This window comes from Neofelis nebulosa, chromosome 1 (genome assembly GCF_028018385.1).
Source record: "Neofelis nebulosa isolate mNeoNeb1 chromosome 1, mNeoNeb1.pri, whole genome shotgun sequence".
In the NCBI taxonomy this organism is placed as follows: domain Eukaryota; kingdom Metazoa; phylum Chordata; class Mammalia; order Carnivora; family Felidae; genus Neofelis; species Neofelis nebulosa.
The window spans coordinates 111,093,441-111,121,204 of NC_080782.1; the positions used below are offsets into that span (position 1 = coordinate 111,093,441).

At 42.9% G+C, this 27,764-nt stretch overlaps 2 long non-coding RNA genes across 8 annotated transcripts in view; both read right to left on the reverse strand.

Annotated features, from left to right (window-relative positions):
• Positions 1 to 24: 24 nt before the first annotated feature.
• Positions 25 to 14,038, reverse strand: LOC131512769 (uncharacterized). The gene is made up of 3 exons (XR_009262302.1): positions 6,154 to 14,038; positions 2,440 to 2,629; positions 25 to 182 (listed from the first exon to the last, which is right to left on the reverse strand). It is a non-coding gene; the product is annotated as an uncharacterized LOC131512769 (long non-coding RNA).
• Positions 14,039 to 14,064: 26 nt separating this feature from the next.
• The window catches only part of LOC131512756 (uncharacterized), a 110,182-nt gene continuing 96,482 nt past the window's right edge, over positions 14,065 to 27,764 (reverse strand). For 3 of the 7 annotated variants that reach the window (XR_009262298.1, XR_009262291.1, XR_009262293.1), the window contains 4 exons: positions 26,847 to 27,329; positions 25,898 to 26,109; positions 20,102 to 20,273; positions 14,065 to 17,892 (listed from right to left, as the gene is read on the reverse strand). This is a non-coding gene — a long non-coding RNA (uncharacterized LOC131512756). The remainder of the gene's footprint in view (positions 17,893 to 20,101; positions 20,274 to 25,897; positions 26,110 to 26,846; positions 27,330 to 27,764) is intronic. The other 4 variants (XR_009262294.1, XR_009262297.1, XR_009262295.1 and 1 more) reach the window with 4 other exon arrangements.

The window sequence follows — 27,764 nt, forward strand, 5'->3', positions numbered from 1 at the left end:
TATTTTTTGAGAACTCACATTTTAAAGGAACTCTCCTGGGACGCCTGATTGGCTCAGTCGGTTGAGCATCTGACTCTTGATTTCCACTCAGGTCCTGATCCCAGGATCGTAGGGTCGAGTCCCACATCAGTCTCCACATGGTGGCTGCTTAAGCTTCTCTTGCTCTCCCCAGCTCATATGCTCTCAAAAAATAATAAATAATAAATAAATAAAGTAAATATCCTGAGAATAATTTCAGAAAGTGAAGTTTCTTTTTGATATGAATTAGACCCTTCAAGATTGCAAGATAAGGATGTAGCTACTTGGTAATATGAGGAAGCTCACATTGAGTATCATCTCCTCAAGTGATCTTCAGGTCAGAAAATTCTTAGCGTCCCTTTGAAGATATCCTGGACATCAGTGTCCCTTCTATTTATATTTTCCGAGAGAGAAACTGTTCATTTGTCATCAACCAACTCAAAGGATAGAATATACCACCAGATCGCCTCAGAAGTACACGACTTCACTTTTCTCAGAGGTGAGGCAACATCATGGGATGTTGATAACACATACATGAAGGTTAAAGCTCAGGAATCCCACCCCCCCCCTTTTTTTTTGTAAAAACAACAGCCATCTTGGTGTACCTTCTGTAGGAACTCAGCTTTTCATATAAGGGGTTCCTTTGAAGTGTGGTATACGGGGATAGCTCTTCTGATTACCAGAGCCTTTATATTCTGTGCCTTTACTGCCCCTCCCCTGTCCACACTAAAATATTCCTCACATAAAGCCACTTAAAGCTTTTCTTTCACAGCAAGAAAGAATATGAATATGACTAAGAAAACCTTTGAATTTAGAGAAATAATTGAAACTCCTTAGAGTATAGTGTCCTAATGGGTAAGAGAACTTCACAACAGCAATAAAATTGTCAGCTTTTAATAATAAGCTGCATTTTCATGGCACTTTGTCATTTGTAAAGCATTTTTTAACAGTCATTATAATATTTAATCATTTGTTTACTTATTCTTTCAACACCAGGGCCACATCATGACTTTTCTGGGCCCTAGGCACTTCTCCGTTCTTAGGCCCTTCCCCCATTAAAAAAACCAAAACATTAAAATAGTCTAATAAATTTTTGTGGCCCTAAAAATCCTTCATTTTTCTGATATGAAGAAAAAAGTAAAACAAGTTCTATTCTAGGGGCACCCGGCTGGCTCAGTCGATGGGGTGTGAGCCTCTTAATCTCAGGATTTGAGTTCGAGCCCCACATTGGGTGAGGAGATTACTTAAAAATAAAACCTTTAGAACTAACTAACTAACTAACTAAATAAATAAATAAAAGTTCTATACTAACAGTCCTGTCTTTTTCTTCTGATTTTAAGAAAAATCAAACATTTTCACGGCCCCCTAAAAAATATTGTGGACCCTGAGCCTACCAAGCTTACTGGATAAGGCAGCCCTGCTCCTCAGGCTGTGCCAGATGTGGGCTGCGGGTTAGAGATACAAAGATGAACGTACATGGCTCCCGTCCTAAGGAGCTCAGCAGCCTCGGGGAAGCAGACCTCCAAACAAGCCAGTGTGACACCCCACAGTCAGGGCTACCAGTGAGGCTGTTAGTAGGTCTCCCAAGAGCATGGGGGGGGGCCAGTGTAACTCGGCACAGAGCGGGAAGATGGCTCTGTAGAAGAAACATAGCCTGAATGGCTCTTTAAGACAGTATTTTTCAGCAATTTTGTGTTGAAGGCCCAGTTTCAAATTTTAGAATTTTTGGCAGGCCACTTGAGGAACTGAGACGTAAACACTGGGCCAAAGAAGCAAGTTTCACAGAATTGTAGAAACTTGCTATTAATCTCAGTATATGGTGACAGAAAATGATTTTATATTCTGATCAATACTCAAGGTTCAATTTTGCTACCACCGTGGGTGCATACCATTGCCTCAGTGTCAGCCGACTGTGTCAAACTGAGCAGCTCCTGTGGCGCTAGATGGAGGAGGACCCTGAGAGTGAGTGCTGGGAGACTCAGGGCATCTAGCTGGTTCTAGGGGGAGACCACAGGCTCAATGGAGGGTGAAAAACCTTTCCTTTCTGATTATATAAAAGACTAGTCAGGGCAGAAAATAATTCTCAGTGCTGGGGAAAAAATAAAACCAAAACAAACCAAGGTGATACCATTTAGCTTCATTTATGAAAAAAAAATTGTATTCTAGACATCAATCAAGTTTGGCAAATTTTGTCAAATCAAATTTGACAGCTGCGACGTGTTCAAGATACACCAGCTGCCAAGCTACAGTGTTGAAATCTACTACTGTCAGGATAATAACAATAGACACTTACAGCGTCCCAGGGACCATTCTGAGAACTCTGTATTTGTTTTTAATCTTCATAATAATCCTACTAAGTGTTATTATTATCCCCATTTTAAAAATGAGAAGACTGAGACACAGAGGCTTTAGATGACCTACCTTAGTAATTGGCAAAGCTGAGATTTGAACGCAGGCCTTCTTGGCTCCAAGATCTGTGCTGTTAATCACTGCACTTCACCCCCTGTATGAATGCCTCTGGCACATCCTCCACTGTGTTGTATCTGGCCACCATTACTAGATCAGCCTCACACAGAAGCAGCTTCACAGCACCTCACAGAAGGCTTCTTACCTGACCGTGCAGAACGGAATGGGAATCTGCTCACCCCAAGTGAACAACACAGAAGGCCTTTGAGAAGTTACAATCCATGGGGAACACTGACTTTGCCAAACAGAGAATGCGGACAAATGGTTCAATCCCAAGACAGATTTCATACAACTTCTCAGACAGTCCTACAGGAACAAGCAACCCATCACTAGTAACAGTGGCAGGCCATCTGAAGTATAGGGTGCTCCATTGACTGCATTTCAGATAAATGACAAATAATTTTATTTGTTTACGATAAGTTATGTCCCAAATATTGCATGGCACATACGTATTGCAAAGGATTCTTTGTTGTTTCTCTAGAATTGAGTTGAGTGGGTGTTTAGTATTTTTATTTGCTAAATATGAAAACCCTAAGCAGTAGCCAACTTAACATGCATGCTCATACAGGGCACAGGCCCTGATTCCTTCCTCCATGGTTCCTCCATTTCTCATCCAGGTCCCTGGAATCCCATGACCATAAAGAACTTGCACGTGAGCCTTTGTCTAAGCCCCAGCTTTCTGGGAGCCCAGACTACAAACCACCTGGGCAAAGATTTTGTCAGGCAATGAGGTAGCCATAATGCTCACCATCACTCTGTAAGACAGGCACTGTTACCACCATCATGGCACCCAAATTACAAATAAGGAAACTTAGGTTCAGGAAGTTCTGTTCATTTGCCAGAATTCACCCTCAGCTGCTCTAGGTCCACCAGCCTCTTACTAGAGAAGAGCTCTCCAGATTCTTCTTGAGAGACACTGAAACATTATTGGAATGAGCATTAATTGGTTTAGATAACCATTGATTCATTTAATAATGAACTCCATTTGTTGAAAGAAACTCCCGCGGCCTTGCAGTCAAAGGGATGAAGTAGCATAACGCACTGAGAGAATCAGTCTCAAAGCAGCCATAACATCAAGATGCCCAACTTCTCTTGCTTTGTGCTAGTTGGAATGATCAAAGTGAAAACATGCAGTTTTCAACCTCAGCTCTTCACAATAAAACTAGCAGCACAGTTTTATTTCTATGTATAACTAAATATCATGTGTTCATTCTAAAAGTGAGGACTGACTGCAGAGAGAGTTTCAGCAAGTCTTGAAATTATACTTGCCTTTACTCTGCATCAGAAAGTTTGTTTTCTTTCCCAGTAGCCTTCTAATAAGCCATATATATATATATATATATATATATATATATATAATCAGTTGGAACAATTAGAGAAAAATAACAAGGTTAGAGAAAACCTGTGTCAAAGCACTTGTACCTAGTGGGTTTACACAGGAATGAAACCTCCTTGCAAACTTTCAAAGATGAAGCCAAACCTTGGTAGTAAATAAACCTAAAATGAGGAGGAAGGATTCTTTTCTATATACACTCTATGAAATGGAACCTCTTTCTTGTCCCTCGTAGTCTGCTGGGATCTTCCTTACGTAGGAAGGAAGTTACAGGAATGAACCATCTTGTGGAGGTGAGAAAAGCTCTCTCTGCGGTGACTGGATTTGCTCCTGGAATTGGCGCCCCCTGTAGCTCTCCAGTCAGGCTTGTTCTTACGGCCCAGAGAAGCAGGTGGATTGGATGGCTGGCTCCAGTGACCTATGGCTGCCTGCCCAGTCCCTTGGGCATTGCAAGGCTCCACCTTCTACCTGGCCTGTGGCCTCTGACCCTGGCCCTGTGGCCAACATGAAAGTGGGGGCGGTAGGGGGAGGATAGGTATCAGGCTGCCTGGGCCCAGGCCACAGATGAAAGAGTCACTTGTTTCCATTCCTCAAGCTCACTTGTGAGGTCCTGGGAGCTGCAGAACTGGTATTTCTCCAAATCCTGGCAGCTCACGTGGCCGTGTAGACAAGCTGTCCTGACAGTTGTACATGTGTATATGTGGTGCATGGGTGGCGGCAGTCTGGCTTCCAGTCCCAGCTCTGCGATCGACTCGCTCTGGGACTTCAAGGAGCCCCTTTTGCCTCTCAGGAGCCTCATTTTCCTCATCTGTGAAATGGGACTGTTGGATCCCTGTAGGTGCTTGGGCAGGGGTAGGGAGTGAGGTGCAGGGCAGGGGGCTGCTAAGTAGGCAGTTCCCAGGGATCTATAATCCTCCTCACCACCACTCCCAGAGTGAGCTAAAATCATCCCACTTTTATCTGTCTTATGTTGTGTACATGCACATAAGGTTTTCTTTGAAAAAAAGGGTTCCACTGCTTCTAAAAACCAATAGAGTAGGCTATCCCTAAGTGACCTGCCAAATGTATTATTCTATGATTCCATGTTTCCAAAACAAAAGTTCAGACTTCGCTTTTTTAAAGGGTTGTGTGCTACTTGTGCGGGTGAGAAATGATGATACGTAACGATATGTTTCTGTTACTGAAGACTCTTCTGTGGCCTCCCCAAGGGGACCTATAAAGTTTCCAGAGCCCGAGCCCCCTCCCTTGTTACACCTGATAAAAGCTCCCATGTTAATTATTTAGCCACTGGTGCTGACTGGAACATAGTTGTATAATGAAACTGCCTTGAAAACATTTCCGCTTGTAACATACGGCTCTTGCGATTTAAACATATTTTTTCTTCTTTCCTATCAGCAGTTATTTTATGGACTGGGCTTAGCTGGCTTGGCAACAAAGGGCACTGGATTGGTGAATTATTCATGTAATCTACATTTCCTGGCTGCTGTAGATAATTGACAGGTGTCATGTCACCTTTTACAAACGTCCCACAATTAAGGACTATATATCAGTGTTTGACTTCGAAGTAAAGCTCCCTTTCCAAGCCAGTTTCATATTTTATTTACAGCTTGGTGGCGTTTTTGACTTGGCTGTCTATTTCTCTCACTTTCCATTCCAAGCCTTTTGCTCCACTTAATATAACCAGGAACATTTAAATAATAAGACTCCCTCTCAGTTTGCTAAAGGCAGTCACTCATTGCTGCCGTGTTTTATTCATTCAGCCATTATGTTAGTCAATTTCTTGATTTAAGAAACCCAGGATAAAATGCAGCTGTAAGGAAACCATGATATAAATCTGTTTTTATGACTTGTTTGGTTCACAGGGAGAAAACTAAAAGCAAATCTTCCCAGGGTCTGACACAAGTTGTAAACTGTGGGGAAAGTTAGCTAGTTAAAGAATATGATTTACTTAATAGGAGCAATGGAACATTTCAGATCTCCACCAGAGCTGGAAGTTTTCTAGCAACAGGAATAAAGCCAAGGTGAGTTCTATTTAGGCCCAGTGAGAAAAATCCGGTATGAAAATAAACCTGGAATTGATAACCCTGAAGACTAATGAGAGGACACAGCCATAAATTAAACATGGTGAGTGAAATGCAACCTTCTAAATTCTCTAGTCCTACCCTTCCACTTTACCTAACAAGAAACTGAGGCCTACGGCATGCAAAGGCTTGCCCACCATCCCAACCCTAGTTAGTGGAAAAGCTAAAAGCTGGGTCGGCTCATTCCTATTCCAGCACTTTTACTGCGCTGCAAGGCCACGGATCATTCTTGTTCCCTCTTCAGTATCCACTCACCTCTTCTGCTGCCGACAGTTACTTGCTGTTCCTTGGGAGAAGTCACCTCATTCTCAGTTGGGCGATTTGTTTGGAATTCTCTCAGGCCTACTCTAGGTGTGAGCACAGTTGACTAAGTCCATCGGTGAATCCATGTTCCCAAAGGGATGTTTCAGCAATGGCCATGTGACCCAAATCAGACCAGGGAGAGGCAGTGAATCCCAGCACTTGCACAGGCTACTGGAAAAGATTTTCTGTCCCACTAGATTGGGTGGTGTGAGGTTATGGGGTCTGCAGCTTCTACAGATCTTATGCTCTCTGCATGGAAGAGGCTGGAACTGCAGGGAACGGGTGGGGAAACATGTCTTGTGATACCTGAGGGTGAATCCTGCAACACAAAAAACTGAGCAGAGAGAGCAAACCTTGGTTAAGTAAACATATCATTTATCTTCTAAACTAGGACAACTTCGAGAATGAAACCAGGCAAGACATACACCAAACCAGATAGGATGCGTAAACAGGACTATCCTGGGCAAACAGGAACATATGGTCCTCCCGCTCTATGATGGCATCATCTGACCTGCTGGGTTTAGCCTGGACTCTGGATTAAGCTAGCTGAATTAAGCTGGCACTCTCTCTGGCCTTTTAGTTTAGGTGACAGTGAACTCACTTCACTGTTGAAGCCGGTTGGAGTTAGGAGTTTTGTAACTTGCACATAATAGCTTTAACCAACACAAAAAGGCTGCTGCCTAATTGTTTTGCTTTCTGAAATCTTGTCCTATATCATATTTGAAGCTTGCAATGAAAGGTAATAATTACACACTTTGATTTTAATAAATGTTAAAGCTTCATATTTAACATTTTATTTCAAATAATAAAAGCTAACACATGTAGAAACTTTACAGGTTACAGAGGACTTCCAAATTAAGTATCTCATTTGCACTAATCCCCCTGTGAAATAAGTATCACCCAAGGTTCACACGGCTCATGTGGCATATATGCAAAGGTGACTTTTGGCAGGGGGAAAAACACCCACCACACTGAGTTTATTGTTTGCCAATTTCTTTTTTAACATTTATTTATTTTTGAGAGAGCACACACAAAGAGGGAAAGGGCTGACAGAGAGGGAGCCAGAGGATCTGAAGCAGACTCTGTGCTGACAGTGATGTGGGGCTCAGTCTCAAACCATGAGATCATGACCTGAGCCCAAGTCAAATGCTTAACCGACTGGGCCACCCAGGTGGCCTTACTGTTTGCCAATTTCTGTGGTGTGAATGTTCCAACAATAGCAATTTCAAGGCATCATCCTGACATCACTGGATGTGGAGTTGGGAAGAGAGGCATTGGCTCTAGAGAGCCCACTCCAATACTCCGCTGCATGGAATGTGACTCCAAGACTTTCAACTCCATTTCTTTTTTTTTTTTTTAATTTTTTAAATGTTTATTATTTATTTTTGAGAGAGAGAAGAGACAGAGCATGAGCAGGGGAGGGGCACAGAGAGAGGCAGGCACAGAATCTGAAGCAGGCTCCAGGTTCTGAGCTGTCAGCAGAGGGCCCAAGGCAGGGCTCGAATACACGAACTGTGAGATCATGACCTAAGCTGAAGTTGGACGCTAAACCAACTGAGCCACCCAGGTGCCCCACCACTTCTTAAATTCATCCTATTTTTCTGTTCCACGTGTTTGGTGTGAGGCGGTCGCTTCTGAATTGTGGTCTCGTAACGATGGCAGATGTGCCTCAGAGCCGGTGGTACTTCAAGCCTGCAAAAGAGATTTCTCCAGAGCAGAGCTGCAATGGCAAACCCAGCCCAGACCTTGTGTTTCCGAAGCCTGTCTGCCCGGATGCCTGCCCTCAGCATGTCTCTGGGACTTCAGCATTTGCTGTGCTCCCCACTTGGATGTGGCTACTCGCCTGCCCCCTCCCCCTCCTCCCTCCGCCACTCTGCTTCTGCTTATCCTGCAGCTGGTTAGGTGGTTTGTCCATGTCTTTTGCTCCTCCAGGGCCGCTACATGTAATAAAGAGCGGTACTGCCTCCCTTTACCACAGAGTGAGAAGCCGAGGCCTTGGAAGGTCTTCTGTCCTAGAGTCCTATGGGCTGGCTCAGTGACAGCAACTCTCTGTGCTATTCTCTCTCTGGTTGCTGCTGTCAGACCTAAGCTCCCACAGTGAAGGGGACACTTACAAAGCCTGTTCCCAATTATGATCTCATTTGAAGGCATTGACCGGATTGTGAGCTAAATGCTTTGCCTCAGCAGAGAGAGCTAGGAGAAGGGTTGAGTCATGTGAAAACCCTAGTGGCAGTAACCTAATTTCCAGTCCTGGGGCTTAGGGGAAATTAGTCCAGCTTTGGAGGGCTTGCCTTACAAGCTTGAACTTACTGGCTGTGAGCAAATGCCACCGTAACCTTAATCGTCAAAAAGCATGGAGCCATTGGACTGCATGGTAAAAATAAATTTGCATCTTTGACATGCAAAATACATCAACATTGAAAATAAGAAAGTCTTCTAGTAACATTTCAACTCAAATATTTCGAGACTACTTTTCAGTTGCGACTGGTATGCCCTGTGAGTTGGGGAGGAAGAGAACAATGACACCATGGTAGTGACAATGGCTGGTTGTCACTACCTCTGTGGTGGGTGCTCCCCTGTCCACTCTTAGAAGAATGATTTTAAAAATCACTTAGGTTTCATTTTAGAGTAGATTTTCATACTTGCGCTTGAATACGGGGCACATCAGAGGACCTGATCATTCCCTGAGAACAACTTAAGGAAGCAAGTTTGTGGATAACTGGAAAGCTGCCCTCTCTCTCCAGGCTGCCCTCCTGCAAGGACAATTCCTGGGGGAATAAAGGGTCCTTTTCCAGAACGATTCAAATCTGGAAGGCGATTCATGCCCCCTCTAGTTTTTCCCATAGAGGAGATTATAGTGACTCTGCTTCCTACCGCTTTTCCACATGCAAAGAAAATGCAGTTGCAGTATATCAACCATAACTTTTCTCTTTTGTGTATCAGAACTAATGTGCAAAAGATGTGGAGCATAAACTCACAGTGAAGGCCATAGTTCAGTTCTGTTTCTGAGCTTGTGATCTGGTGGAGGGTCTGACCTGCCAAATACAGGCAACAATCCATTGCAGTTTATAATAATGAGTTAAGTTGATACGGATGGCTAAGGCTGTGAGAGTTGAGAAGAACTGGAAAAATCAAAGGAGAATTTGGAAAGAAGGGAAGACTTAAGCTGGGCCTCAACGGCTGGCCAGGAAAAGGAGGACATTCCAGCAGAGCAGAATGAGAGCATTATGCACCACACGGTGGCATGAATGTCTTGGTGGGGGGGAGGGCTGATGCAAAAGTACCGTTAAGCAGCTAGGGTTCTCCCATGGAAAGTAGGCCAAAGGTTTACAAAACAAGCTTCTCAATAGAGAAGGTGTGAGTAGTTCATAAGGTTAAGAACAAGAGGACCCTGCCCTGAAAGATAAAGTGGCAAATCCGGACACCATTAGCTGGGACTCAATCTTAGTTAACATGCATCGGACTGTGAGGAAGAATTATACTTCTTGGAACATATTCAGACTGAAAAGTCCTCCCGATGTTTTCGGCTGATGAGCAAACTGGATTTTGCACAACTGACTTGATTTGCTATATAGTCATTGTTGTCACTAAGATGACCCCCGAGAGAAACTAAACATTGACAAATTTGTGAATTATTTAAAATTTTGGACTCTGTGTGGCAGGTATTCTGGGCCCAAAGAATACAGAAGTAATGAAAATGAGAAGCATTAGGGGTTGAAATGTCTGCTTATTTCTGAAAGCCTGAAGTGACTGATAAATGAAAGACAAGGAGAACACGGTGACTTAAGAGGTGTCTACTGTGGTAGAACTCCCATGGGATCTACATTTCTATCAAGCTAATCATCAGTGTTCCCTTGCAGGACATGGAAGGACCAAAAGTTCTGGATCTCTCTACAGCACAGTATGTTTGCTGTTTGTTGTCATGTTTACCGTTTAAAAAGTTTCGGCTCATGTGTAGGAACAGGCTGATATGCTCCTCCCATAGCCCCCAGATAAACAGGCCTCTAGTGTAGGGAACTGAGCCCTAAAGAAGGAAGCACTGAGTGGAGACGCAGTGCATGTCTCAGGCAGAAATCAAGTCAAGCCAGATATTCCACCCACAGCAACTCGAAAAAGTGGAGAAAATCCTAGTATATGCAAATATCAGACAGTGGGGCCTCACAGTAGATGAGTTCCACTCTTTGTAAGAAAAGTAAGCAAGCCGTTGGAGGAAGTTAGCGAATCTCCTTTCATAAATATCAAGGAATTTTTAATATGGTATTTAGAGACAAGGAGATGGGAATAATAGCCCTTTCTGTTGGTTTCCTTCAAACTTCTGCTCCCAAATATCTTTTTATGAGATAGAAAATTTTAATATTATTGGGGAAATGAAAAGCCCAAAGTGATCAAGTAAAAACTTTACAAGTGAGTAAAAACAGGAAAAGAAAATGCTTTGACACATATTGAGACTCTGAACTGCAAACAACAAAGGTTCTGCTAGGTTTCCTTGGAGAAACGGGAGGTTGACCAGGAGAATGCATGTGGACTGGAAGCAGATGCTGAAGTTTCCAGAAAGAATGGCACTTCTGGGTCCTGCTGTTGTCCCATATCTATCCGGTAGGCCCACTCGACTCGTTCCCTTTTCTCCCCTGACCACGTTCGTGGCTTCCTTGTAGTCTCTGCTTCCTCGGCCAGTGTGCACATGGCATTATGGCTCTCGGGACCCTCCCTAATAGAGGTCCTTCCCATTGAGCTCCCTCTTACTAATGAACACATTCTTGTTGCACCTTCAATTCTCAGGAGACAGAATCTGACTGGTCCCATTCACCTATTGGTTCCAGGTTACATTAGAGGCCATTTCCAGCCAAATCAATGGTTACCTTCAGGTCAGGTGTCTGCCTCTGGTCCAGTTCCTAGGAGCAAATGATTGGTGGGAAGTAAAAGGCTGTGTTCAGGGCATTTCTCACTAGAAGTCTCTGGGGTGTAAGCAGGCTCTGATTGCTGTCTCTATTACAAAATAATGATAATTAGCTTTTCTTCAGAGCTAGCAAATTTTCTCTTAAACTTGAGCTTGAGGACATTTTTATTATTTTATTCATGCATTTATCCATTCTGACTCATTTTCTATCATAAAATATTTAAGGTGATTTACAAATCTATATATAATAAAGATCAAATAGTTGAGAAATGAAAGCAAGTTCTTATTGTCCTAAGAAAAATCAAAAGCCAGGAGCAAAATTATCACTGCATAGTACATAAAACTTGACTTTGGAAAATAACCAAAGGTGGGCCTTGAATTTGTCTCTAAATCTGAAACCTGCCAAACTTAATAACAGTTGACTAGGTACAAGGCAAAAGTCCTGACAGAAAATGCCATTTACATTCTATTAGGTTACTAGCTAAGCCATTCTGTTAGGTTACTAGCCAAGCCAAGGGAAGCCTATCCCACCAAAGAGACATATACGCTCTCACTCTCTCATTCTCTTTTTGGTAATTTATGGGCCACCATGATGGGAAAGGACTCTAGATTATGTCTCAAGGCTTCTTCTGGTCCTGATTTCTTAAGGATGGTTGAGATTTCATTGACCAAGCAAGAAAACAAATCATAAAGAAGGCAAGATTTTACATAGTTAAAACCAACCTCCAATACAATTTCAGTACATTGAAGCCTTATCCCCCAGCCCCTTAAAAAATTGGAGACATAGTTTGAAAGTTCAAAAGGCACATCATAAATTTCTCATTTCTTTTTTATTGTTCATTGTAAGGCAAGAAGTACATAGGAAGGCTGACTCAGTGATTTTTCCACTCTCCAGTTTTTTGCTTGTAGCATTTTTGACATTCTCAGATTTTCTGAGGCTCTTTATTTACAATTTTTTCCTTCTTTTGATTATAGAGCAGAAAAGAGTACTAGAAAGCTTGGTCCTGGTGCATGAACAAGGATGAGCTCTACCCTAGAGCACCAGGCCTGCCATGCTGGATGAGATGTACTGTGGGAGCTCGGGAAAGTGAAAGGGATGTTCCCTCGAAGACTGGACCTGGGAATCATTCCATTTAAAAAGGAGAGCTATTTGTCCGACTCTTAATTTCAGTTTATGGTTTGTGGGATTGAACTCCGCGTCAGGATCTCTGCTGACAGCTTGGAGCCTGCTTGAGATTCTCTCTCTCTGCCTCTCCCCCACTCATGCACGCTCTCTCTCTCGCTTTCTCTCTGTTAAACAAATAAACATTAAAAATAAAATAAAAGGGCAGCTATTGTTTCATATTCATTGAGCAGCTACCATGTTCTAAATACCATATGCAGCACGTATGTGACTTGACATTTGACAAGAGGAGAGTATTTTTTATAGTTACTGATTTGATGATTGTATGGAAAGGGGTAGAAGGGATTCTTGGTGCTTTAAGTCTTGCTAACTGACAAAAATGTCACAAGATGGTGATCCTGAAAAACCATTTACAATATTCAATTAACAATAATTAAGGCACTCAGTGGGAAGCTCCTTACTGACTTGCTAAATAGCAAAAATTGGTACTTGGCATTCCCAGGGGATGAGAGAAAAGATAATAAGTACCCAAAATGTAAAGACAATTGAAATGAAACCAATTATGACCAAATTATATTACTCAAATAGAAACACAAGTTGAATCAGGAATATTTGAGTTTTTGACAAGAAATATTAAAAAGAGATACAGTAACATTTTAGCCATTAATTGATCATCTAATCTAGTTTAGCTCTGGGAAGGGAGCTGCTTTATAAATGTTCAAGTTTTATATATGTTGATAAGGGATCACCATCTCTTATAAGAACCTCATATTTTTAGGAGCTAGCAAGGGCTAATTTTCTGTTAATATAGCTAATAATGAACCCTAATTGATTCTATTACCAATAGTCTTGAAAAGACAGCTAATTTAGTCCATCTTTTCATAATCACATACTCACATACTAATACTAATTTGATTTACTTTATTCAACGTTAGTAATTTTCAACTATTCTCCATCAACTAATTTTCTATGGCATTAAGACAAAGATTATTTTTTCCCTACCTTTTTACAGTTTTTTCTCAACTGCTCTGTTTTTATTCTTCACTTCCTCATCAATTTCCCTTCTTCCACCTCCTCCATAGATTTGAAATTTTACCATCAACTTCGGACTTAAGATAATCCTCCCATATCCAACCCAGTGTGAGTCAAGGGTTGCCTGTATATGCTTATTCTGTAGTAAACCTAAAGCATGGAAGACTTTTTAGATTTAATCTAATCCAACCTCCCCATTCCTACATGAATATGTACATATCCATATTTCACATAGTTAAGTCTAAAAACCTAATCCAGTTTGATTTCTGGCAAGGAAAAAAACCAATTAGTACATTTCTCATTACTCAAGCAAGCATCTATAGAATTCTCCTTCAAATCCTCTGGTAACCTCTTCTGTATATCATTTTATATATTTTTTTTTCATTTTTCATTTTAGAGAGAGAGAGAATAAGCAAGCAGGGGAAAGGGACAGAGGGAGCAAGAGAGAATCTTAAGCAGGCTTCACACTCAGCACAGAACCCAATGCAGGGTTCAAGCCCACGACCCTGGGATCATGACCCAAGCCGAAATCAAGAGTCGGAAGCTCAACTGTCTGAGCCACCCAGTCGCCCCAACATCTTCGGTTTTTAAAACTTTTAAGTACGTTTGAAAAAAAATTAAAACATATAAATAAATAATAAAACCGTGTAAGTTTGAACAAAACCCTCATATTTATATCACAGAGCTAAGCTCAATGAATCAAAACAACTCTGAAGAGGGGATAAATCATGGCTACCTTGCAGAGGTAAACCTGTGTGTGTGTGTGTGTGTGTGTGTGTGTGTGTGTGTGTAAATATAAACAGATATGTATATGTATAAATATGTTTTTCAAAAACTTGATCATACTTTTCTGTGGCTTGTTTTTTTTCTTAATTATGTTGTAAACATCTTTCTCTTCAAATTAATAGATATCAATTTTATCAGTTTAATGGCTACATGAAGGAATGGATGGAGTTTTCCTCATTTGATTAGTCTTCTGTTCAACAATTAGGGTCTTCTGGTTTGCTTGTACACAGATCTTTAAATATTTGTCTGGGATCTACTCATTCAATTGGGATGAATTTCTGCAGGTCATACAGTTAAACCTTCGAATATACATTGAATATGTATTGACAGTAATTGACAATTTGCCCTCCGGAAAGCTGGTTTTATTTTGCATTGGCATGGTCAGTGTATGAAAGCGTCAAATAACCCATATCCAGGACAACTTGGGTTTTTCTTTATATGATAAATGAAAAGAGGTATCTGGTTCCATTTGTATTCATTACTGCTCAGTTTGAAAATATGTTAAATAGTCATTTCACATTTTGTAAATTTCCAGATTAAGTTCTTTGTCCACTCTTCTTTAGTAAGGATATAGACCCTTTGTTATTTACATCTACAGTCTTGCAAATGATTTTCACAGTCTGTATTTGACTTTTGAATTTGTTCACTGTATTTTTTCCTGGCTATTTTTACGTGCTTGTTTTTTAAAAAATAAATATTAAAATCAGTTGTTATTTTTATTTATTTTTAAATGTTTTATTTATTTTTGAGAAAGCAAGAGAGAGTATGAGCGGGGGAGGGTCAGAGAGAGAGGGAGACACAGAATCCAAAGCAGGCTTCAGGCTCTGAGCTGTCAGCACACAGCCTGATGCTGAACTCGAACCCACGAACTGTGAGATCATGACCTGAGCCGAAGTCGGATGCTTAACTGACTGAGCCACCCAGGTGCCCTAAAATCAGTTTTTAATAAATTTCAAAAAAAATAAATCCATTTGGGAGACTGATAGAGAGGTTGTCAGTTTTTTAAAACTGGTTTTTAAATTTTCAGGATGGACTGTGGACTATGGAAGCTCCTTTGCAGCTTTGTCATTCATGGAGTGCCTCAAGATGAAAAGCACTAAGCTAGCCATTGTGGGGCTACTAGAATGTTTACATCTGATCCTCGAAGTCAGATCTATGCAAAACAAACTAGTGAAACAACTACCCACAGGTAAATATGAGTAAACATAAGAGGATAGGAAAGCAGTAGCTTTGGAGTTCAGAGTTTGAAAAACTGGTTGTTGAGTGGAACTTGTGGGAAGATGTGTGGTTGTTGGCAAGCCAGTTGGTTTGCTTCGGTGGCATGACTGGTTTAACGTGGGGATTAGATGAATGTGCCACCTTCAATTACACCCTCTGTCTCCTTTAGGGCATATATCCCTTCTGATGCAGTAATGAATTCTCCTTTGGAGCAAAGTACTGACTTGGTGCTCCTAATCCTGGCCATCAGGATATTTTCTTCACTCAAATAAAAGCAATGACCTGATCTAACGTACTTTACTAGGGAGAACGCCTGCCGACCTCTAAGATTTCCATCAAAATCGTAGCTTGCCAAGGTGTAAGCTGACCGCATCCTTTATAGGCGTGTGGATCAGCCAGCTGGCAAGTCCTGGCCACCACTCTCGCCAGGCAATCAGCCAACAACCCAGCACTCCAGGCAAGATTCATTCCCACTGCAACATTTATTCTATTTTCTTTTTTTAAGGTGTTAGCTGCATTCTGCTAATTGGGACCTTTTGCAAAGTCTTTCAGGCACTTTGAAGTGTCCGTTCTCCCATCAATTTCTGGTGAAAATTTATAGTCCTGTCACATGGGTCTTCAGCAAGAAATCTGTAAAAAGAGTGAAGGTGATTTTTTTTTTCTTTACCTAACTCAGTGTAGCAGAAATGAGGCAGGGGAACTGTCAGTCATTTCTAAGGATGACAATTTTCACTGCTTGACAATCGCAAATGTAAAATTCCAGTTATTTGATGATATGCGTGTGTAGAGCCCATCCCCCAGATCCAATGATAAGTGTTGAACAGCAGGTTTGGGGCCTTTTGCTTAGGCATGATAATTTAGGGAAATAGTTAGCTCATCAAAATTGGCCGGGTGCCCTGTTTTCATATTATCCAGACAGAAGTCACTGAACCACAACTTTGCTGCTTAGAAACAGGCACTAAAAGGGAGGGAGTGAGGAACTATGAATAGTTAGCCGGTCACCAATCATGAAGTGTACTTTACACTCAAGGATAAACTGATACATGTTAAATTATGCCTGAAGGTATGTCTGGAAGAGCACTACAGAAGATCTGCTGGCTGAATTCTGGTCTTTCCCCGCCAGGTGACCTTAAGGAAGACCCAGGACTCTCGGAACCAGGGGTTCTTTGCGTGTGAAAGAGAGAGTGCTGATAGATGGCCTGCAAGTTCTAAAGGATTGTGTTCTGAGGACTTGATTGAAGAGCCACATCCATCATTTCTCCATCCGGGTACACTTTACTTTAAAACGTCATTCTTGGGGCGCCTGGGTGGCTCAGTCGGTTAAGCATCGGCCTTCGGCTCAGGCCATGATCTCATGTTTCATGGGTTCAAGTCCCGTGTCAGACTATTTGCTGACAGCTCAGAGCCTAGAGCCTGCTTCAGATTCTGTGTCTTCCTGTCTCTTTTATCCTCCCCCTCCCTCTCTCCCAAAAATAAATAAAACTTACAAAAAAAAAAAAGAAATAAAATGTCATTCTTCAAAACTATACACCTACAATTCATTAAGCAACAACTATTTTTTAGTCTATACCTGTGGTTCAGCAGAGTACACCCTCTGTGTCGCCTGAAGTTTCACATGCTCACCATGGGTGAAAAAAGGCCAGGCGCAAATACCCACAGACAAGATAAATCAGAGAGGTGCAGAGTACCGTGGGGTTTGGAAAATCAGATGCAACCCTCTCCAGATCCCTTGTTCGGATACTGACTCCAGGAGAGCTGGTTGGAGACTGTAGCCTGGTTTCGTGGAGCAGCTGGCATTTGATGAGAACCTTGCGTGAACGTGAGCTTTCTGAGAGACGGGACTGGGGAAATTCTAGGCAGAGAGAGCAGAATAAACACAGATGCAGACACAAGAAAGTTCAGACAATATTGAAAGAATTCCTGAACTCAGACACCTAGGGACCACAAATCCAATGTGCTTGCAATCCAGGTTAGGGCATAAATTTTTCTTTTCCACAAATATTTATTGAATACCCACTCTGTAGGACATACCACACGTGGCGTTATAGGACATCCAAAGATGACTCAGGACGTTCAAACACAGGTTTCAACTAGGATTTTAAATAACAAAAAGAAATACATGCATATTTTGCATAAAATATGGAAGACAGAAGAGGACAAAGAGCTAAATTAGAAATCACCTCCCTTATTTAAGTTTATAGACTTTGAAAGTAATAATGTCTCATCTAGCACGCAGAAGCAAAGATATAAATTTGGATGAATACAGAAGCAATCACTGATTAGCTCAAAGCAACATTTAAATTGATCTTTCCAGTGAAAAGGCATTAGAAAAAGCAATCTAAAGAACACCTGTTTAGATGCACTAGAATCAACAATTAGGTTCTTCAGGGAATGAGGAGTTTTCAGCTGCCTTTACTCCAGTGAGAGGCAATAGAGCTTAGCATTTTTATTACTGTAATCAAGAACATATAAGGGGGCCAGAGGAAAATATTCACACCCACCTCTTAATCTTGAAGAGGAGGCAAGTCCCTTAAGCCACTCACTTAATTAAGCACAGGCTGGGGCTGGGGGGGAGGGGATCCTTTATAGGATTCTCTGTGACTCTTCTTCCTCTTTAAGAAATCTAAGCTTTAGACTTTAGAGTAAAAAGGAAAAAAAAAAAAATCAGTTTCAACTTTGGGACCCAAAGAGACCCAAGCAATGAATGTGACCGATGGAGAGGTGGAAGAGGCAAGCTCAGTGCCTCCAGATGGCCTCTAGGCTAGAGTGGATGGTGCCATTCCCAACAGGTCAGTTTGTTTGTTTGTTTGTTTGTTTGTTTGTTTGTTTTTAATATATGAAATTTATTGTCAAATTGGTTTCCATACAACACCCAGTGCTCATCCCAAAAGGTGCCCTCCTCAATACCCATCACCCACCCTCCCCTCCCCCCCACTCCCCATCAACCCTCAGTTTGTTCTCAGTTGTTTTTTTTTTTTTAATTTTTTTTTCAACGTTTTTAATTTATTTTTGGGACAGAGAGAGACAGAGCATGAACGGGGGAGGGGCAGAGAGAGAGGGAGACACAGAATCGGAAACAGGCTCCAGGCTCCGAGCCATCAGCCCAGAGCCTGACGCGGGGCTCGAACTCACGGACCGCGAGATGGTGACCTGGCTGAAGTCGGACGCTTAACCGACTGCGCCACCCAGGCGCCCCTGTTCTCAGTTTTTAACAGTCTCTGATGCTTTGGCTCTCTCCCACTCTAACCTCTTTTTTTTTTTTTTTCCCTTCCCCTCCCCCATGGGCTTCTGTTACGTTTCTCAGGATCCACATAAGAGTGAAACCATATGGTATCTGTCTTTCTCTGTATGGCTTATTTCACTTAGCATCACACTCTCCAGTTCCATCCACGTTGCTACAAAAGGCCATATTTCATTTTTTCTCATTGCCACGTAGTATTCCATTGTGTATATAAACCACAATTTCTTTATCCATTCATCAGTTGATGGACATTTAGGCTCTTTCCATAATCTGGCTATTGTTGAGAGTGCTGCTATAAACATTGGGGTACAAGTGCCCCTCTGCATCAGTACTCCTGTATCCCTTGGATAAATTCCTAGCAGTGCTATTGCTGGGTCATAGGGTAGGTCTATTTTTAATTTTCTGAGGAACCTCCACACTGCTTTCCAGAGCGGCTGCACCAATTTGCATTCCCACCAACAGGGCAAGAGGGTTCCCGTTTCTCCACATCCTCTCCAGCATCTATAGTCTCCTGATTTGTTCATTTTGGCCACTCTGACTGGCGTGAGGTGATATCTGAGTGTGATTTTGATTTGTATTTCCCTGATAAGGAGCGACGTTGAACATCTTTTCATGTGCCTCCAAGAGGTCAGTTTGAATGGGCACTGCCCAACTCCAGGGAGCACCATTCGTGGAGACCATGATGGGCATGTCAAGTGGGAAACCATGTCTTTACTCCTTGCTGCCCCCTCTTCAGATACCTTCCTAATAATAATAATAACAGTAACAATAACCACTAACATCTATTTAGTGCTTACTACATGCCAGATGCCATGCATTTTACGTGCGAAATCCCATTGATTCCTTGCGAAAACTCCATGAGCAGGTAATATGAATATCCCCATTTTGTAGATACTAGAGTAATCACATGATAAATGTATTATCCCGACAGGGGCACTTTTGAGAGCAAAAGAAGGTGCCATTACTACTGACCCTGGGACAACAGGTATAAACCAGGCTTGACTCAGGTGAACCAGAGCATGTGGTCACCCTACAGGTAAGGCTGCTCAGGTGCATAGTCAAGGCCAAGGATACTTTGCAGTGTTAGCCTCAGAAAGTTTCCACTGAACAGCTTTTGTCTTGTCCCAGGACTTCCTGACCATCAGGGTTTTCATCTATAAAATGGGGGTAATGACACAACTTCCTACAGTTACATCAGGATTTAATCAGGGTGAAGCACCTGAGCTATGGACAGGAGCTCAATGTCAAACCACTAAAAACCTCAGCTGCCTTCCTCCTTCAGCCTCCCTGTGGAACCCAGGCCTCTGTGTAGCCTCAGGCAAAGGCTTTTCACCTCTTCACCCTCAGTTGGTTCTTGGATGTAAGAATGAGGATGGACCGGGGGTAAACCATCACTTTCAACTCTGACATTCCTTTTTCTCTTATTCTTCTGGAACTCATCTCTATTCATCCACATGCAGCAAGAGGAATGCCTATCTCTTCTGCTTTTAGTTCAGAGAAAGGAGTCCTTCTGTTTATGCTGACCTTCATTCTCTAGTGCTTTCCCTACATGGTGGGAAAGGTGAACCCAGAAGCCTTTTCTCTCCTCTCTTCTTTGCATTACCTTTTGTTGGTGCTGGAGCTCCTTATGTGGATTGCTTTTCAGTATGGGGTGGTAATACCAGGGAGCAAGCTGACAGTCTGGTCAAGCATCCCATTTGGATGTAGCTGGGGGGAATTTATTCCCCTGCAACCTCATGCCTAGGACCTTGTCCTTCCTTGGAGCCACAAAATGTCTGCATGAGAAAAAATATGCCACAAATTGCCTTCAAAGGTCACATTATAATGCCAACGTGAGGACCTTTCTTCCTAAGAATAAACACTTGAATTTAATTGCGAATGAAACACATTAATGAATCAAAGGCAGCGAGAGGAGGGAAGAGCACACAGGCTTGTGGTGGGAGAGGTTTCCTAGAACCCACCACACACCCTCGTGGCAGATTGGCCTCCAGAACAGTCAAGGACATTTGGGCACACCTTTTTCTTCCCTTACCCCCTCCCTCCCCTCCATATCTCAAAGATATTAATTGAGCACGCACAGTGTTATATTCAGGAACTATGCCAGGCTCTGAGGGTTGGAATAAATGGAAAATAGACATGGTCTCCACCTTCACAGAGCTTCCACTGTAGGAATGAGAGAAATGTGAATCTAATTACCCCATGAAAATGTGTCAGAGGAGAACCCTGAGAAGTGCCATGGAGGAAAAAGACATGGTGCCATAGTGAGGGCTGACCTAGTTAGGGAGGCTGGGCAAGGTCTCCCTGAGGAAGTGATGAGGCTCCTGTGGAGACAGGAAGGATGAGTCGGCATTCCGGCATTTCGTACAGAGGAAGCAGCTTGTGTAAAAGCCCTGAGGTGAGAGGAAGCTCTGAGGGTTTGAAGAACTGAAAGAAGGTCAGAGAGTCTGGAGCTCTGAGAATAGGGGGATGGGGTACAGGATGGGGCTGGAGAGTGAGACAGGGCCCAGCCCAACCCTGTCAGCCTCTTTAAGCATTTAGGGTTTCTCTAAAAGCCACAGGGAAATTCTCCAAGTGTTTTCAGCAGTAAGTTGAAGGATCAGTTTATCTGAACATGATTTGCTCTAGGAAAATAGGTTCAAATGAGTCAAGAAAGGAAGCAAGGGAATAAGGAAATAAGGAAAAATGGTAACTAATGTTATGTAACATGTTTTACTACAGACCAAGTATTGTTCTATGACCTTTATACACAGCTTGTTTAATTCTCACGCAGCCCTATGGGCCAGATGCTACTGTCCCCCACTTTTCACAGAAGAAGAGATTGAGACACAGAAAAATTGGGCCAGCACTGTTTGGCTGGAAAGTGCTGGAACCAGACTGTGACCCAGAGGTCCATCTCTAGATAGCACTGCTCGGACAGCACAGATGCTCCTTCCTGCCCTCAGGCCAGGCAGGAGCTGTGTTGGTGTGGGGGGTGGTGGTGGCGTTGTGGGGGGTGGGCTGGGGGGGCGGCTTGTACCAGGTTAGCAGCTGTGGAGAGACAGGCCCTAGAGCTATTAAGTAGTAGGAGCTGAAAAGACTCAGGCCGGTGGTTGGGTGAGGAGAATCCCAGGTTTCCCTGTGAGTAAGAAGGTGGGAGGGGTTGCAGCAGAGGAGGCTACAGTGTCCGGAAGGGGCCTGTTTTGAGGAGGGGAGCTTGGGTGGATTGTGGGGACATCCATACACTTGTGGACTTAAGGAAAAGAAAACCGCTTCGAACACTCCTGTTTTTTTGTTTTGTTTTCCTCTTACTGGGAATTCTGCGAGGTCCGCTAAGAACTCACTACTTTAGTTCTCTTAGTTTCACAGCTAGGTCAACGCCATTTCTTTTGCTGCTTCATTTATTCAACTTGGTGTTTAAATTCTTTTCATTTCTAAAAGGTCTGCTCTCACTCTGACTGCATTCCTAGAAATTCTGTCTGAATTTTGCTTGGATTCACAAACTCGTTGATTCCATCCCCCCTTCTCAGAATTAATCTGAACAAACAGCCATGTTTTCTAGCTTCCAAACACTTTGTTTTCTGCCAACAATTGACCTTTGTAATTCTGACACTGGTCAGCCTTGAGCCTTGGAATGTGTATACTATTTGATTTCAACAGTGCACTTCAGGTGCCTATGTGTTAAAATTTCAGAAATGCAAACTGTATGTGTACAGCAGCCACGAAAATACATTTTTAAATACACAGTTCCCACTGTCTTGCCTCAAGATTATTTTTGGAAAACTTGCTAAAAAAACAATCTTCTCACAGATTTTTTAGTTCAAACTACTGGACTACAAAAACCAATCTGGCAGAGTTGTTCTCTGACACACATATGTGCATTTTACACACACAGGGTTTTAAAAAAGAAGACGAGGGGATGCACTATTACAAATTTTCTGTAAATTTTAATATCTATCACCAGAGGGACAACACTAACAAATTAGTTAGAATTGTAATTCTAACTCCATAGGGTATTTCTGGCTAAGCTACTTCCTCCATAATGATTCCACAAAAGCAAAGGCTCTATTTACACTTCTTTGTTAAAATGCATTGTGAGGGGCACCTGGGTGGCTCAGTCGGTTAAGCATCAGACTGTTGATTTGGGCTTGGGTCATGATCTTGTGGTTCGTGAGTTCGAGCCCCACGTCAGGCTCTGTGCTGACAGTGCAGAGCCTGCTTGGGATTCTCTCTCTCCCTCTCTCTCTGCCCCTGTCCCTCTCTGTCTCTCTCAACATAAATAAATAAACATAAAAAAAGTATTTTACAAAATGCATTGTGAAATGGGGGGTGGTCATGCATACATCAGTTCCTGCAAAGGTTATCTGGTACTTAGCAGTGGGAGGGGGCACAATGATGTTTTAGGAGGGCATAAGCTCCATCTTAAATTTGAATCTTATTGGAGGAATCAGAACTAAAGAAACAAAGAAGAGAGGAAGAGAGCTTCAAGCCAAGACCTGAAGGATGAGTAGAAGTTATCCTGGAGAAGAAAATAAGAAGAAAAAAGAAGAGGCAGAGGGAATGCCATATTTAAAGACTCAGAAGAGGGCAAGAATGTTAGGCATTAGAAAACTATAGCAAGTTCAGTAGGTCTGGATCTTAGAATGCAAGAGGGTGGTTAGTGAATGAGACCAGGTCACCAAGGGTCTTGTAACCATGGTAAGGAATTTGGAATTTATCCTAAGGGTAGGAAGAAGCCCTTGAAAAGGGCTATAGCAGGCAGTGTGGAGAACTGAATGAGAAGCTATTGTAACTCCTCAGAGAAAATGGTGGCCTGAGCTAGTATAGTAGCTGAGGAGGAAGATTCAAAGGGTAACTGCAAGGTTGGCCACAGAGGGCAGGGGAGGGGCACGGTGACAGGGCCACTCCCAAGTCTCTGGCTTGGCCAACTGGTTGGATGACAGAGCCATTGCCTGAGAGAGAGAGAGAGAGAGAGAGAGAGCACTGGGGACAGAAAGTTTTCAGCATGCTGAAGCTGAGCTGCCCACAAGACCCCCAAAGTGATGACCAGTACCAGCAGTTAGTTACTTAATTAGTTACTTAGTTGTTGAGGGATCTAGACAAAAGATATAGGCTTGGCAACTGAATCTAACTGGAGGAGCAGACGAGAATGCTCGAGAAGGTGTCCGGTGATTTTAGCAACATGGAAGTCACGTGAGATTTTGGAGGGGCAAGTTCAAGGAGCGTGGTAGAGACAGAAGGCAGGTTGCAGAGTGAGCACAGGGAGGGGAGCAGGTAATACGCAGTGTAGGCAACTCTTTCAAGAGGTTAAACCCAAAAGAGGAAAAGAGGGTCTGGGGCAACTGCCGAGTGGTGGTTTAAGATCCGGGAGACTCTGGTGAATTTAAATGTCAGTGATAAAAACTCAGGAGGGAAGGTGGGCTATGTGCTGAGCAAAGAGTGCAAGGACCTAGGGGAAGCTGAGGACAGCCTCCAGAGACTGAGGAGGATACAGAACGTGGAAAGATGAGTGTGAGGGAGGAAAGAGCATATGCTTGGCTGTGGGGACAGGTTAAAGGTGTTCCCACTGAGGGTTCTATTTCTCTGTTAGTGCAAGGCAAGAAAATCTGTTAAGAAGGAATTCATTCTTTCCCTCACAGTTAAAAAAACCCAGAGTGAAACAAAATTTCATTTTTCACCTATCAGATTGGCCAAAATAAAAATATTCACTAATAAATTGTATTATCAATGACTGGGAGGAGTATAACAGTGTAAATTCATACAATCTCTTTAGACCGCAAGTCTAAAGTCAGAACCCTGTTGTGAACCAGTTTTTCACTTAACCCGTGTCTTGAAGATGATTCCACAGCCACACAAATAAATCCACCCCACTGTGAAGCACACCTTATTTAATCCGTTCCTTGTGCACACTTCTTGGCATACATATGAGAGTGTCTACTAGGGAAAATGTGTAGCTGTGGACTTGCACTCCGTTCACATCATGATGGTTGGTATTACGGGTCAAGTCTACTGGCCATGGGGGCCTAGACTAAGCGTTATTTCTAAGTATGTCTGTGACGGCGTTTCCAGATGAAATTAGCATTTGATTCGCTAAACTCGGGAAAGCAGATCATCCTCCCCAGCATGAGTGATCATTGTCTAATCTGGTGGGGGCCTGAATAGAACAACGTGCAGAGGAAGGAGGAATCAGCTCCTGTTTTTCTTGCCTCACTGCTTGATCTGGGGCATTTCATCTCCTGTCCCGGGACTGAGAGTTATACCATCAGCATCCCTGGTTCTCAGGCCTTCAGGTTTGGGCTGAATTGCATCACTGGATTTCCTGGGTCTCCAGCTTACAGACAGCATTATCTTGAGACTTCTCCATCTCCATAATCATGTAACCAATCCCTCATAATAAATCTATTTATCTATCTGTCTATCGTTCTGTTTCTCTAGAGAACCTTGACAAATATAATGTCCTTGCCCATTTTTCTACTAGGTTGTTGGTTTTTTCCCTATCGATTTTTTTCTTTTAAGACTTTTTAAAAGTTTATTTATTTTGGGAGAGACAGAGAGGGACAGGGGCAGAGAGAGAGGGAGAGAGAGAATCCCAAGCAGGATCTGCACGCTCAGTGCAGAGCCTGATGCAGGGCTCAAACTCACCAACTATGAGATCATGACCTGAGCTGAAGTCAGACGCTTAACCAACTGAGCCACCCAGACGCCCCTTTTCTCTACTGATTTTTAAAATATTTTTTTAACTGTTTATTCATTTTTTGATAGAGACAGAGAGTGAGTGGGGGAGGGGCAGAGAGAGAGGGAGACAGAGTTTGAAGCAAACTCCAGGCTCTGAACTAACAGCACAGAGCCCATCGTTGGCCTCGAACTCACGGACCGTAAGATCATGACTTGAGCCGAAGTCGGACACTTAACCGACTGAGGCACCCGGGCGCCCCTGTACTGATTTTTAACAATGGAGAAGGTTTGAAGTAGGCTCCATGGAAGAGAGAAAAGGGCTGAAGAGGATTGGTGTTTAGGGCACCGTCCAGGCTCCTCCCTCACTGCTTCGGGAGCTAATAATAGAGCTCTGCAGGCCTCCTTGAATTGAACAGATTTTCACTGAATTGTCTGTTTGCAGCCCTCGCCTGTGATTCTTTCTCCAAAAGGTTTACAATTCCCTGAGGCCATTGCTGACCAACAGGTCTGCAGTAGTCAGAGTAGGAAGGAAGGAAGGCCCTATTCTTTGAGTTCCCATTGTCGGCCTGTGAGTGGGTGCGGGGAGAAACTGCCTAAATCTCTGAATCAGCTCTGGGAATGGACTTGAGGGCCTCCGTGCTGGGTTTTGGTGTTTACTCTGGGCACCAGTTTCCCCTACTTGATCTAAAGGGTGTGACTTTCCAGACCCCCAGTGAACCGACCCATGTCCCGTCTGCTGGATGCTGACCTTCTGGATGCAGGTCTCGATGTTGTCCACCCCCAGCTGGGTGCCTTCATACATATAGTGACAGCTGCTCTTCTTGTTCACACACAGTTTTAGGCCCAAAGGCGAGAGAGCAGAGGGCTGAGGATACAGGGTGGGCCTGGTCTTCCACAGCAGGTAGCCATTTCTCTCCAGCTCTTTTGCATTTTTTAGAGTCCACAGATGAAGTTCAAGTCCTGGAGTGTGGGAAAGACCAATTATTTCCAAAACTCTTCCACAGAAAGCCAAAAAAGTACCCTTTCCCAGGGCAGAACTCAGAGCTTCCTACTACACATGAAACCTCAAAGTGGTGTGAATTGTTTTGCAAACTGTCATCACAACATACAAATGACACATTTAAAAATGGTCTAAGTAATAAAAGGATGTAAACACATTTCAATCATTTATTAGCACATGTGATGTGCCAGGTGCTGTGCTAAAAGGCTTTACATACATTGGCCCTTAAACAACCCTGTAAGATAGCGACCATTATTATCTCCATTTTACAGATGACCAAAGTGAGGCTTAGGGTGGTTAAGTAACTTTCCTTAAATCACAAGGCTAGTAAGTGACAAAGCATGCATTTGAACTTACACTAAGGTGGAAAACTGTAAACACAACATTAGACATGGGCATTGTTCATCCTACGGATTCCCCCATCAATGTAGCTGTGGCCAGGGAGGCCCTGACTGGCAACAAGTTGATGTTTCTCAATACTCTGCAGATTCCTCTTTTCCTAATAAAGCGCGCTGCCTAACACTTCTGCACCAGGAAACTTAGACCCATCACATGTTCTCAAAAACAGCCCCACCTCATTAAACAGACACTTTAACTAAGTCCACCCAAGCCTCCCTTGTCTGGTGACCAGATGAACGACTTTCCCTGGTGAATGATTTCTCAACCTACTGCAATAATTATGAAAAGGGGCATTCACATCACAGCTCCTAATATCCAAATGCATTAGAAAGTCTAGTATTTTTCAGCTAAAGTTTCATTACCACTGCTTATAAGTTCCACTTCTTTAATTAGAAATAATTTTGGGGGCACCTGGGTGGCTCAGTCAGTTGAGTATCCGACTCTTGATTTCATCTCAGGTCGTGATCCCAGCATGGGGCTCTACATTGAGTGTAGAGCCTGTGTGGGATTCTCTCTCGCGCACTCTCTCTCTCTCTGCTTCTTTCTCTAGAGAGCTCTCTCTCTCTCTAAACAAACAATTTCTTGTCCCCACCTCCTATCGAACCAACCCTTTTGCTTGTGAGTAGAGGTTTAATCTTGGAATCCAGGCATCCATGGAGTTCTGACTTTGAGTTTACAGGTGCTGGGGTGCAGAGCCATAACTAGAATCCAGAGGGACAGATTATTTTCTTTTTCAACCGCCTTGATGGCTGAAGGTGCAAACCATGTCACTATGTAACAGCTGGAAAGGAAATAGAACACAAAGAAAAGAAAATGACACACCCCTTAACCTACTACTTAAAAGGACAAACATTCAAAACGTGGACTGTGGAATTCTTTTTTAATCTTTTACTTCATAAACGTTGTTAATGAGAGGTCTCACTAAAACTGTTTTTTAAAGTTATAACTTTTATTGTTTAGGTTGATGCTGACCTTTACATATATTTTTAAGTGTTTATTTATGTTTGAGAGAGCGCTTGTGAGGGAGGGGCAGGGAGGGTGGGGAAAGTAGCATCCCGAGCAGGCTCTGCTGACTGGCAGTGAGCCCAATGTGGGGCTGCAACTCACAAACTGAGAGATCATGACCTGAGCCAAAGTCAGGTGCTCAACTGACTGAGCCACCCACGTGCCTGCCCCCCACCTTTCTTCATAATACACACTATTGTAAGGGACATTT